At 41.9% G+C, this 14,740-nt stretch overlaps 1 pseudogene; it reads right to left on the bottom strand.

The window, feature by feature from the left end:
• Nucleotides 1-8,670: 8,670 nt before the first annotated feature.
• On the bottom strand, nucleotides 8,671-8,789 carry LOC133498716 (5S ribosomal RNA; annotated as a pseudogene).
• Nucleotides 8,790-14,740: the final 5,951 nt, after the last annotated feature.

Raw genomic sequence — 14,740 nt, 5'->3', positions numbered from 1 at the left:
AACCAGAGGTTCAGAGATTCTGGTTCATAACCCCATCTGACTGTGTCTCATTGTGTCCCTAGGACAGACACGTCACCGGCTTTGCCTACAGATGACTTTCATTGAATGTTTGGTGGTGGTCAGAGGGCCCATAGGTACTTGAATGAGAGCCACGTATTATAATGGGAACTTTGACCAGCAGTTAATTTTTTAGATCAACATGAGATAATCACAAATCAGTTTTTCATGATTCACACAAAGACAAAGCACTATGCATCTTTAATACTGAAGTCCAGTGAGAGCTAACTGTTTTAAGCATGTCTGGAACATTTACAGATAGATCACACACATGGGAAATTATCAATATACACTTAATTGGACAGAAAATTATTATTTCTGAAACATAATGGATCTTCAATGCTCTTCGATTAGATGGCAGTACATAATTGACAGGTGTACCAATTTATTTTGTTTGTAGCATTTTAGTTTTTGGCGGCACAGTGAGCAGCTGGAAAGCATTAGCCTCACAGTTCTGAGATCTGGGTTCAATCCCAGATCCGCCTATGTCGAGTTTGCATGTTCTCCCCATGCCTGCGTGGGTTTTCTCCAGGCACTCTGGTTTCCTCCCACATCCCAAAAACATGCAACATTAATTGGACACTATAAATTGCCCCTAGGTGTGATTGAGTGCGGCTGTTTGTCTCGATGTGCCCTGCGATTGGCTGGGAACCAGTTCAGGGTGTACCCTGCCTCCTGCTCGTTGACAACTGGAATAGGCTCCAGCATATACCATTCATACCATATATGATGTACACCCTTGTGAGCATAAGCGGCTAGGATTAATGATTAATTTTAGTTTCTAAGTGTGCAGTGAGATTTTTCAAATATATCCGCCTTGCTCCAATAAAGGTTGAAAATTGTACATTAAAAAAATAGTTGGCATATAAATTAACTACCGTTTGTCACGTGGGTTCCAAGTTGCTCTGAGTGGCACACGCAATTGCATGTTGAAGCAATGCCTCAGAAAGCCTTGATGCTCTATATCTCATGAGCCTGTTGCTCTCGTGCATTCGACACTGTGCGGGTCAATAAGCTTCACATGCATCCTCTTGGGTCAGCCGAATGCAACGAAATGCACTACAATGTGCACGCACCCTTTAACATGAGAAGAAATCTGAAGGAAAGATGTAATTAGAAGGGGGGGATCTTATTGTCGGGTGAACAGATTTGAACAAAGCAGCAACATCTACTTTCCATGTGACTTTTTAATACTGTATGTATTTCTTCCTAATCTCGTCCATCTACTGCGACAGTCCATCTAAATGATAAATTAAACGTGTTTTTAATCCATCCTTTTTTAACAACGCACAACCTACGAACATGAAGAAATGATGGTCATTACTTTGTTTTAATGTATCTGTCTGTGTGTGTGTGTGTGTGTGTGTGTGTGTGTGTGGTGTGTGTGTGTGTGTGTGTGTGTGTGCGTGTGTGTGTGTGTGTGCCTGAATGCTGTAGATATAAACTAATATATGCAGTGGATACAGAAAGCATTCAGACCCTTAGATTTTTTGCTCTTTCTTATATTGCAACCATTTGCTGTAATCATTTAAGTTCGTTTTTTCTTCATTAATGTACACCAAGAACCTCATATTGACAGAAAAAAAGGAATTGTTGACATTTTTGCAGATTTATTTTCTTTTTAAAAAGAGTGAAATATCACACAGCCATAAGTATTCAGATGCTTTGTTGTGACACTCATATATTTAACTTGGGTTTTGTCCACTTCTTCTCACCATCCTTGACATAGTTCTACACCTTCATTGGAGTCCAGCTCTGTTTGATTAAACTGATTAGACTTCATTAGGAAAGACACACACCTGTCTATACTGTATAAGGCCTTACAGCACACAGTGCCTGTCAGAGCAAATGAGAATCATGAGGTCAAAGAAATTGCCTGAAGTGCTCAGAGAAAGAATTGTGGCATGGCACAGATCTGGCCAAGTTACAAAAAAATATTCTGCTGCACTGCAGGTCTGCAAAAAAAACAGTAGCCGCCATAATCCTTAAATGGAAGACGTTTGGGACGACCAGAACCCTCTTTGGAGCTGTCCGTTCGGTCAAACTGAGTGATTGGGCGAGAGGACCCTTTGTGAAAGAGGTGCAGAAGAACATAATGATAACTATAATGATAACTGTGGTTGAGCTCCTGAGATGCAGTTGGGAAATTTGAGAAAGTTCTAGAAAGTCTACCATCACTGCAGCCCTCCACCAGTCGGGGACTTATGCCAGAGTAGCCCAAGGGAGTCTGTCCTCAGTGATCTTGTATCCATGTATGATAAATCATCAAGGGCAAAAAGATTCAGAATCAGAACCAGCTTTAATGGCCAAATGTGTAAAAACACACAAGGAATTTTTTCTCCGTCGGTGCCGCCCTGGTACAACAATCAGAACAAGGAACAACATAGCAACGAGAAAAAAGAACAAGAGACATTTCTGTTTATAGGAATTGTTCCTTATAAGACGTGCAAGATGTGAAATCTATATAGATAAGTCTGTTAACAATGTCAATTATGCAAAGGGAACAGTTTAAGTGATGAATTGTGCAGTCTGCAAAAGAAAGTAATATATATATATATATTACTCATACTAATACTGATTGGACCAGCAGGGTGTGAGTGAGAGTCCTAAAATGGCACAAGGCAGAAAAATAATGGGTTCGCTGATCACATATACACACACACACCAAATTCCAATGAAATTGGGATGTTGCATTAAACAAAAACAGAATGCAATCATTTCCAAATAATGTTCCATCTATATTTAATTGAATACACTACAAAGATAAGATATTTAATGTTCAAACTGATGAACTTGATTGTTTTTAGCAGCATTGAAATTTGATGGCTGCAACGGGTTCCAAAAAAGGTTCAACAGTGTGATGTTCATCACTGTTTCATCACCTTTTCTTTTAACATTCAAGAAATGTTTATGAACTTATAATGCTAATTGTTAGATATGTAGGTGGAATTCTTTCCCAGTCTTGCTTGATGTACAGCTGCAGCTGTTCAACAGTCCGGGGTCTCTGTTGTCGTGTTTTACACTTCACAATGCACCACATGTTTTCAATGGAATACAGGTCTGGACTGCAGGTAGGCCAGTCCAGTATCTGTAGGCTTTTACTATGAAGCCACGCTGTTTTAATGTGCAGAATGTGTTTTGGCATTGTCTTGCTGAAATAAGCATGGAAGTCCATGAAAACAGCATCGCTTGGATGGCAGCATATGATTCTCCAAAACCTATATGTATCTTTCAGCATTTATGGTGCTTTCATAGATGTGTCAGCCATTGGCACTAACACAGCCCCATACCATCAAAAATGCTGGTTTTTTTAACTTTGCGTCCGTAACAGACTGGATGTTTCTTTTCCTCTTTGCCCCGGAGGACACGGCGTCCAGAACTTACAAAAATAATTTGAAATGTGGAAGTCGCCGGACCACAGAATACTTTTCCACTTTGTATCAGGCCATCTTAGATGAGCTCCGACCCAGAGAAGCCGGTGCCGTTTCTGTTATTGATAAATGGGATTTGCTTTGCAAATTACAGATGTTGCGCCAAACTGCATTTACTGACATTGGGTTTCTGAAGTGTTCCTGAGCTCACGTGGTGATATCCATCCACATTGGTGTCGGTTTTTCATGCAGTGGCGATTGAGGGATTGAAGGTCACGGGCATTCAATGTTGGTTTTCAGGCTTGCCGCCTACATGCAGCGATTTCTCCAGATTCTCTGAGCCTTTTGATGATGTTAAGGACCGTAAGTGATAAAATCCCTTAATTCCTTGAAATTCATCTTTCAGATGTTTAACTATTTTCTCATGTACGTGTTCACAAATAGGTGAACCTCACCCCATCTTTTCTTGTGAATGACTGAGCAATTCAGGAGAAGGTCATTTTATACCTAATCATGCCTCACACCTTTTCACCAGTAGGATGTTCTAAGTAGATGTTTAATGAGCATTCCCCAATTTTTTGTCTTTTTCTCACCCGTCCCATCTTTTTTGGAACATGTTACAGCCATAAAATCGTAAGTTAATGATTACTTGCAAAAAAAAAAAAAAGTTTATCGGTACGAACATTAAATATCTTGTTTTTGTAGTGTATTCAATAAATTATTGGTTGAACATGATTTGCATTTGTATTTTTTTGCATCTATACACATAGAGTATTCACACTTATAAGGATCAGTTGGGAAAAAGAACGACTACACATTAACGGTTATTTGAGCCATCTTGGTTTTGCAGACATTTTATTTTCCTCCGATACTGTACAACTACAGCTTTGTATTAAGGGATTAGAATTAGAAAGCTGTCACTCAGGTTGGAAAATGAACAAAAGCAAAAGGAAGGTCGTGTTCAATCGTTACTGTCTACAAAAATGATACAAGGACTACCGTATGTCCTTGGCACCGTCAACAATTCTATTTAGTCCAACATGTAACAATGGATGGAAATACAAGCACTGAAGTTGTACGCTGCGTAAAGCTTGCCTGGCAGGTTTATGGACTGTTTAGAATCAAATTCAAGAACAGCCTTCCCATTTGCTTGAAAAGGAAAGTTTTCGATCAATGTACTTTACCACTCTTTACGTTCGTGGAACTTGGACTACAAATGCCAAAGTTATACAAAGTCCGCGGGAAATCCAAAAGAACTTGGAACTCCAAATGTTTAAAATAAGCATTTGCAACAAGATTCCGTTGCATAAGACAGCAGATGTGATTTCCCAACATCATTCAAAAAATAATTAGCCTCAAATGCAGATAAGCTGAGAAAAGGTGGACCAAAGAAACTATCAATTGGATACCACTGGACAGAAAGGGACCATGGAGACCTAAAAGTTGATAGATGGATGAAATCATTAAACCCACTGAAATACACTGGCAATAAATTCCAAAATATCATAGCAGCTGGAAAACTGAAGAAGAGGCTGTCATCTTCCAACGGATTGATAATGGGTGCTGATGATATATGTAAGTGTGTACTGTATGTAGTGTGTGTGTTTTGTCATTTTACTTCACATTTCTAAAGGTTATGAGAAAACTTTACATGTCTGCTTAAAGGTCAAGTGTCATCCCTATAAACATTCTAAAATAGATATTGTAATGAAAAATACATATAACATGTTGCAGAAGTGTCATTCTACGACATCCAAGTGGTCGCCATATTGGCTGTGTCCTCTGTCCGTGACATCACCCAGACATTATCCAATGAAAACACGCGGTGCACCCAACTATGGGAGACGAACACGCCCCTTCTGACACAGAAGCTCTTTTCAAACACACAACCGAGTGAAGTCACCGGGGCAATATTACACTATTATTTTGAGCCATATTCAGATGATATGCGATCACAGCTAAACTGCCTCCCCGTCCGATCCACTACCGTGGCAGAGATGAGGCATCGTGGGTCATCGCAGCCGGCCGGTGTGGCTCATTTTCGGCCCCGTGGTCACTTATCACGCAGCCAAGCCTTGCTGTTTTAGGGGATTGTCGTCATACGCAGTTGAGTGAGGCATTGTCGGCTGCATTCTTCAGAGCCGCCGCCATTCACCAGCCTGTCGTGCAGCCTTCACCGAAGCCGTGGCCGGTGAACGCAGTGCCTCAGCCGGTGTGGCTCCTTTTCGGCGCCGTTGTGGCCTATAATGGAGCCGGGCAGTGCTGCTTTAGGAGGTTCTTCATCGCTGCCGCAGTACACTATGAACAACACCGTCGAGCCAGGCGCTTTACTGCGTTGTCGTCGCACGCGGCTGAGTGAGGCATTGTCAGCTGTGTTCTTCAGAGCCGCCGCTGCCCGCGACATCGAAGCGCAGCCTTTGCTGCCGAAGCGACACAGCAGCCCTACGCCGTCCGATGCAGACACCCACACATTTCATATGCGGATCTTTTGTTACGTTATGAGAGACCAATTACATAGTGCGCCCCAAACTATTATTTTTTTTTAGTAGCTGCATACACACATACCTGTCTTTTGGAACCCACCAAGCTCTTGTCCTCTGTACCCGTGCAATCTATTTTTCACGACGAGCCAGGTCTCTTGTAAAGTTATGAAGGGTAAATCCATTCTCCCGAGTGTTCAAGCAATGTCCTGCAATGCAACGAGCCCGCATTTTGGCTAACACGAAGGAACAACGAGCTACCTTCCCGGAGGTAAAACTAATGGAAACAAATGAGTCCACTTGGGGGCGCTTCTGTCCTTTACGTCACTTCCTGCTTCTTCTCGAAAACAAATCCCTCGAGAAGATTTTCATGGCGGGAGTTACAAAAAGCTGTATGCGTCAAAATCATGTTTTGTGGTGAAAAAACGCATGGGTCCATGTCGGCTGCCGTTTTTTCATTAATAACATACTAAAAATCATGCATTTCATGACAGTGGCCCTTTAAACATGAGCAACTAATCAAGTGACTTTTTTGTGGCGTTATTGGACACTCGTGGAGACTCTGTGATTCTCTCCAGAGTAAAAGACATTCACCCCCCTGTCTCTCGACTGCAAATGAACGGCACATGTCCAAAGGCACCATTTACTGATTTTACCATAACCACCCACCCTTTGATATGTCTCCACGTGTCCGAGAGATCCGGCTCCAGACTCCTGCCATTGATTGAAAATGGCAACTCAAGGAGCCTCCCTGCCCAATCATGGAAGGAAAAACTCTGTGCAAATGGCTGTCATTACATAGAGTACATTAGCGCCACTATTACTCTATGTAAGTGGGATGGAAGTGCAGATCACCTGGTTCTAGGATACAGTACATTTTCAGGAAAAAAAAGTACATAAGTATAGATTTACTTTCACACTTGATGGGTGGGTAGACGCTCCAGTGATCCAACTTTCTGTGTCGTACAAGCAATTAAGGTAAAGGGCATTGCTCACTGCCAGAGACATTAGTCGTGGTGTCGATGAAATGTCACTACAACTCCTTCCAGTGCACATGTACAATTTAAAAATCATGCCTTGTCATGTATCAGCAACTCACATTGACAACTACAATCAAGCTCTTACGTTGTTAGAAGTTATTTTTAATCGACTCACCAATTTCTTGAACTGATAAGGAGTTTTGACAGATTTCAATCAAGTTTCCAAACACAGCACAGTACAGAAAGTGCTAAATGTCAGGTTGAATAATGACTAGGAGGAATATATATATACAGGGTTCGCACGCGGGCCTAAAAGTCCCTAAAAACCCATAAATTTTCAAAGGTGCATTTAGGGGCTCCTAAAAGTCCTTAAAAATCCCCGAAAACAGGTCAAGCCCCCAAAAAGGCCTTAAATTAAAAAAAAATCAAAGGGGGGACCTCTACCGCCAAAATTCTCCCTAAAAAAGTATCTTATTTTTAAAAAATTGCGATCCGTCTGGCGTCCAAAACAGCCGGAAATTGTCAACGGAAGTCACGGAAGGCAGTGGTACTTGCAGTGCATGCGCACCTACAGTTGTCCAGCCATCGACTTCAACCAGCCAGAAGTCAGGCTTTATGAACGTAGTTCAATACACGAAGACGGACTCGTTAAAGGCAGAGATCATGTGGACTTTAAAAGTGATCTGCAGCCATTACAGTTACAAATCTTGTGAAAATAATTCGAAAGTGTTTGCAGTCATGTTCCCAGACAGTGACATTGCTAAAAACTACCACTGTGGGGAAAGGAAGACTTCGTACCTGGCTACATTTGGCATCCCTGCCCACTTTTCATCTCTACTGCCTCAAAGCCAAAAAAGCCAGAATAGAGACTGACATATCTTCACTTATTGAGAAGGCTGACAGGCTGTGTGAGGAGGCAGAAGAAAAGAGGAATCTGAGGTTTATCACCGAGGCCAATGCACTCAGAGGCAGAGCAAAGGACAAGAGAGCCACTTTGGCACCTCTTCAGCAACAAATAGAGGAAGCACTGGGTAGGCTCAAGGAGCTAGCGTAGGGGTGCTGAGACAGACATCAGTAGAAGACATTTGTGGATATAGTTGCAATTGTAGTTAGAATCTGTTTTTCTGTATACTGTTATGTGAAGACGTTGACAATGGTCATATCAATGAGAACTACCACAAGGGGCGACAGGTGATCACTGTCACAGGTACTGAGATACTGGAACATTTGATGAACCAAGAACGGTTGATGGCACCATTAGGTGAGTCTTTTTTCTTCACTCTTGATTTCCCACAATGGCCCAAAATTTTTCGTGTTGGCCCTAAATTTTTTCCGTGTCAGCCCTAAATTTTTCATGTCAGCCCTAAATTTTTCGTGTCAGCCCCTAACAATGCCCCTAAAAAGCCCTTAAATTTTTTTGGTCAGACTGAGTATGAACCCTGTACTGACTCGGGAAAGGTGCCAATTTTGGTTGTTGGCTCTCAGTGTGGCTTTTATATGGTAGATCATAATATACAGGTTGGAAACATGAAAAATGGGTAGGACTTAATGGAACAGTCCTGTAAATGGTTCAGGTAATACCTAGAGGAAAGGAGTTATTTAATAGCTATTGGAAGTGTTCAATTTTATCAAATGGCAATAACTGACAGTCTTCTTCTTTTCCTTTTGGCTTGTCCCGTTCAGAGTCGCCACAGCATGTCATCTCAGATGAACGCATATTTGTATATTTTTCACCGGATGCCCTTCCTCACGCAACCCCTCTGCATTTTAGTCGGGGAGAGAAGTTTATACCACCTGGTATTCCCAGGCGGTCTCCCATCCAAGTACTAACCAGGGCCAAACCCGCTTAGCTTTGGAAATCTGACGAGATCGGGCATTCTCAGGGTAGCATGGATATAAACTCAATAATCTAGAGTAGTCTTCAAAATAAAAGCAGTCCCACGTGACTAACCAGATGAATTCACGTTTTCAGTATACGTTTTATTGCTACATATCAAACAAGTTAGCAGTAGGTCCAGTAGATTCTCAGAAAAACAATAAGATCCAGTATTTATGATATACACACTCTTAGCGCTGCGTAATTGGGTAATTTGATGAAAGGGGTGTGTTAAAAAATAGCGGTGTGGCATTTAATCGTGAGGTCATCAATTTTGTGAAGAACCGGTATGAATTGGGTGGCCTCTCATGATTAATTTGGTTAGTCACATTGGACTGCTATTATTTGAACGATACTGTATGGGTCCTTCAAGGGTTAATTTTTGGATCCCTGCTATTTCACCTGTATATGCTACCCGCAATGTTGACGATCATACTTGCAGATGACACAATTATATCTAGCAGTGTCTCCAGATGACTCCAGTACAATTGAGCTGTTGTGCCACTGTCTAAAACACACACTGACTGATATAATTTTGTCATCATTTTTATCACTAGACATACTTCAAAAGGTGCTATTGACCTAAAAATTTTAATAGACATTGGGGACAAACCCAAGTGATCCATTTATACGAGTACAAAGAAAGTAGACCAAATGAGCTTAAAATCAAGTTGTGTGAAAATTTAAAATGACAAAATGGAAAAGATATTGAACACATGAAGAAAGGCAGGTGGGGAACAGCCATGGAAAGCCAAGACAGCACTCAAAATTTTAGTAATCAAATAGAAATCCAGCCCCTTGTCTCTGCAAATGAACATCATTTGGATCAGTCCTAATTGATGGCCTACAAAAAGGTCTCAATACGAAGAAGTCGTTCAAGACACATCTAATTGACAAAAGACAAACTAATTGCTGCAAAACGTAACTATGGCATTGGTTACAGGCACGTATCTAAGCTTCTGAACATTCCAGTGAGCAGTTGGGGCCATAAAGTGTGAGTAGAAAGCCAATCATACCAGCATACATTTATCTCAATCAAGCAAATCACAAGAGTTGTCCAAGAGCCAAGGAAGCCCTGTGCAGAGCTTCAAAAAGATCTGGAATTAGCAAGTCCTGTTCGCACAAGGAAAACTGTGCCTTGACCTCGACCCACCCCCATTTTATGGGCATATTTTTGGGCCTTGACATTATGTAATCATATATTATTTGACAGAATTGTTTTCTCAGAGGTCAATGATGGTGTAGCGGTACACTCTCCTGAATTTGGTACGGGCAGTGTGGTTTCAGTTCCCACTCAGTAACTGTCTGAATGTAAGTGCGAAAGGTTGTTCGTGTGTATATGTGCCTTGTAACTGACTGGCAACCACTTGAGGGTGCAGCCCGTTTGATGCCCTAAGTCACATAACGTCTTGTGTCCCTAACCAGAATAACCGATGTTGAGAATGGATGGGTTGATATTGGGTCTTCCCAGAGATTTAATCACAGCAGGCTATCGCGATGGCTAAATTGTGCAAAATCCAACAAGATTTTTTTGGTGGGTACTGGTTTCTGCATCATGCTACCACCACCCGGATTAGCTAAAAACATGAAGTGTTGTGAGCCCTAATTTAGCATAGAAGAGTCTGCCCAAGTAATTCATGGCACTTTTTTTTCAGGAGCTGTCCCATAACAATACAAATTGGGAAATTCCATGACCTTTCAATTCTAAAGGGCCCAAAAGTGGACGTGATAGATGCTGACTGCCATGTTCGGCAGAACCACTGCCCTGGAACAAGTTCGTTCCTTAAGGGATCCTGGTTTAATGCCTTAACGGTTAATTTCAAACATAAAATGCAATGTAATCCATGAGAAATTTCTTTTTTTTTTTAACACTTATATAGACAAGGAGGTTTTATAAAAAATGAACACTTGCAAGTTTGCATGAAATACACACACACAATGTCCACGGTTTTCCCCCTACAGAGGCTTTACTTGTCTGGCCTTCCGGAGTATATTGACAGCCACCCAAGAAGAAAACCATAAACTACAATTACATTAATAAAATAAACGTCCACGTTTACACGTTACTGATATACAGACAGGAGAAATTCTAGTCTGTCCTCACTGTCTCCCGACAGTGTCACAGGGACATGAAATGTGCATTGTGTATGTATTCATGTAAATATATGTAAATATGATAAATACGTAAATCCATGATGCAGGGCACCTGTTGCAAAACAGCCTTGTGATATAATTTCTTATCCTAACTTATCCAGCCATCCGGTTTCCACATTGCTTTTCCTCACTAGGTTCATCACTACACCCTGAACCGCACACCAGCCAATTGTAGGGCACATATAAACAAACAACTGTTTGCATTCACACTTATAGGTAAGTCTTCAATTAACCCACCATGCATCTTTGGGGATGTGGGAGGAAACTCGAGAACCTGGAGAAAACTTGACTTGGGGAAGTCATGCCAACTCCAAACTGGTGAGGCGACATTTGAAAATTGTACAGGATTCTTGTGCCATATGTTACATCTACGGGGGCCTCGACACATTGGCCTGACTTTTTTTTTTAGTCAGGATGTTGGAGATTAAGCTCAAAATTTTTTCAAGTTTAAAAATAATGACACCATTGTTTCTTTATTGGCGGCATGGTGGGAGAACTGGTTAGAGCATTGGCTTCACAGTTCTGAGGACCGGGGTTCAAATCCCTGCCCCGCCTTTGTGGAGTTTGCATGTTCTCCCGTGCCTGTGTGGGTTTCCTCCAGGCACTCCGGTTTCCTCCCACATCCCAAAAACATGCAACATTAATTGGACACTCTAAATTGCCCCTCGGTGTGATTGTGAGTACGGCTGTTGTCTATCTCCATGTTCCCTACGATTGGCTGGCAACCAATTCAGGGTGTACCCTGCCTCCTGCTCGTTGACAGCTGGGATAGGCTCCAGCATACACCATACATACCATATCTGTTGTACACATTTGTCAAATAACTCGAAATGACTGATTTTGCTCAAAAAGGGTGTGTGAACTTGTTACTTTATGGGGTACAGGGCAAATACTGTTGAATTCAGACAGCCTCCTCCCCCTAGGTTGAGCAAGAAAATTACTTTCTAGGAGTGCACATTGTGCAGAATCATTCAGTCAACGGTAACTTGGACTCACACGAAGACGTGCACTGTGTGTGAGCACTGGGCCTGGGGGTACTTTGCTACAGCATGTTTTGCTATACTACACATAAACATCCTCAGTCGGCTCATTATTATAATTCATTGGTCCTGAAATAAGAATGTTCTGCTCAGATCCTGCGGGTGAACCTTAGTGTGCCTTCCTCACTGGTCTAAAATGGAAAACAATATGAACTGACAACCAACAAGTCAAGTGATATTTATTTTTAGTAATTTTTTTGCCAGCCAACTAGTTGTTGCGATGCTTTCTGCTGAAGAGTGATTATATCTTGTATGTGACATTGATGTGTTCGATTTTTGGGTCCAAACTGTTTTTGCAGACCAACATTCAGAGCAATGAATCCTCATAAATCTCCTCCCAAGCCTGTGATTGGCTGGCAACCTGTTCAGGGTGTCTCGCCTAAATTCAGCCAGAACAGGAACCACCTCAAGAAAATGAATGGATTGGTCCTAGTTAGCTCCAAAAAAAAATATAAAATGTGTATGTATGTTTATATATATAATATTACAAACTAAACTACAATATGTTGGGATTTTAGCTAATGCTAACTAATGTTAGCTACGCTATAGGATGACTTATTTGAGTTCCGTGGCCTTTGATGGTGAATTATTTTGACGGCTGGGCGTATGTACAGGTGGGTGTACAGACATGGTTCAGGTCCATCACCAAGCAATGAATTATAAAAGGGGATGTTTGTAGCCAATAAAAAACAGATTTCGCTAAGCCAGGGCAATAACATATAGGCCACTGGGTGATTCATTGCACCACCATGATTGTGAAAAGAAATGACAACATGGAGGAAGACAGCGTGATGCCTCTTTCTATCCATATCTCTCTTTGTGCTCTGTCTCTCTGGGTCATTTTCATTCTGTTTGCGGCTCAGCACCCTCACTATTTGTCCCCTGGAATATGAAGCCATCCTATCCGCCTTGACAAGGAGGGTCTTGCCAGACGTTCATTTGAAATAGGGTTGGGACCGCATCAATTGCAATGCATCTGAGGATGGAAGTATCGTCTGGGCTGCAGCAGTCATCGCTGATGTGGATGTAACTTTGATCAGAATGGAGATGTTATCTATTAGCCTGGGCGGGCTCATTAATGTGCGACCAACATGGCAGACGGGACTATGAGCTGTGTGGGTATTTTTTAATAGTCACACGGATGTCCCAAAAAGGAGGTGACGTGCCGCTGCTTTGAACTGTAAAAGCTCTCTTGGTGCTTCGTCACATGATACCAAATATACGCGCATTCCCAGTCAACTGGACCAATTTCCTCCCGGGGCAGATTTATCAGGTTGAGTGCCATGCAGTGACGTAACTGGGTCCTGACCTCATTAACTCCTAGTGGCAGCACCTCCAGCCCCCACACAAATGCACAATGCTGCATTGGGCTCAACTTTGTTGAATGAAGCAGTCTAAAAACAAGTTACTTCTCCCCCTCCCAAAAAACATGCAATGTGTAGAAGATTTTACCACATCCATCATGATTACCAAATATCGAAGCAAGACATGGAATATGGTTTCAGTTTTAAATTTTATATTCTGCAAAGTGTAGTCCCGGTTTCTATCTTACCTGCTTCCGACACCTGCATTAATTGGATATTCTAAATTGACCCTAGGTGTGATTGACTGATGTCTGTCTCCATGTACCCTGCGATTAACTGGAAACCAGTTCAGGGTCTCCTGCCTGATGAGTGGGATTGGCTCCAGCACTCCCACGACCCTTGTTAGGATAAGCGGCTCTGGAAATGAATGGATGGATGGATAGATGGATGGATACACTACTCACGAATTCACTTATTCACTGATGGTTTTTTTTTTTTCATTTTTTGGGGGGCGGGGAATCTCTCCATATTGACTGGAAAACTCACATTTTCACAGAAAGTAGTGCTTTGACTCCATCTTATGGCAATGAACAATGTTGGTGTGAGGGGAGGAGTCTCATAATTCAGCCTAAAGATCTGTGTTGCGTGACGTGGTTATTTATTCATGCACAAATAATTAAATGGGATTTTAAGAGGATGCCTCGTTGGTGAGGTGTTCTGGCCAAATCCCACTGGGATGAGACCCCGGGGGACGACGCAGGACACGCCGGAGAGACCTGTGTATCCAGGCTGGCCTGGGAACGCCTCAGGAACCGCCTGGAAGAGCTGGATTAAGAAGTTCAGGAGAGAGAAGTCTGGACGTCCCTTCTAAAGCCACTGCCCCGCAATCTGACTTCGGATGAGTGGTAAAAGATTGATGATTGGATAGATTTTAAAAGAAGATTGCAAGCACCCTTTTATTAATCTAAGAACAGAAGCATCTTGAAACAAATTCAACTTGAATTTTTTGATCATTTAGATTTACCTTAGAGCACTCTTTAAATTTATCAAAAGTTGTTTTTTTTTTTTTTTTTTGGCAAGACTTAATGGGTGGATTCAAATTCTCCACCAGCTCTAAATTTATCCCATCCAAAGCAAATAATTTTAAAAACCAACAAAGCAGAATAAGAGGAGAATCAGACGTTCTTGGAGTTCAGAAAAAGATTCCATCTGGGAGGAATGGAGAGAATGCAGAGATTCGGAAAAGGTGGTGGTTGATGAGGAGTGAAGAAGCTCATTGGGTTAAAGTCGCCTACCGGAGACATCTCGTTCCATCTCACTCGGTGACAAAGCCAGACCTCGACTTGGTGAATGTGGCTTTTCGTAATGTGCCACTCGTCAATGCTGAGGCGTTGCGTATCTTTTCAACGAGATTCGAGAGTCTTGGTCAAATATACCCTGTTGGCTTTTCTCGTTGGGATAGGGTAAGGAAAGGCAGC

The sequence above is a fragment of the Syngnathoides biaculeatus genome, chromosome 3 (genome assembly GCF_019802595.1).
Source record: "Syngnathoides biaculeatus isolate LvHL_M chromosome 3, ASM1980259v1, whole genome shotgun sequence".
In the NCBI taxonomy this organism is placed as follows: domain Eukaryota; kingdom Metazoa; phylum Chordata; class Actinopteri; order Syngnathiformes; family Syngnathidae; genus Syngnathoides; species Syngnathoides biaculeatus.
The sequence above is the reverse complement of the archived record's forward strand: the minus strand, read 5'-3'. Positions and strand labels throughout refer to the sequence as shown.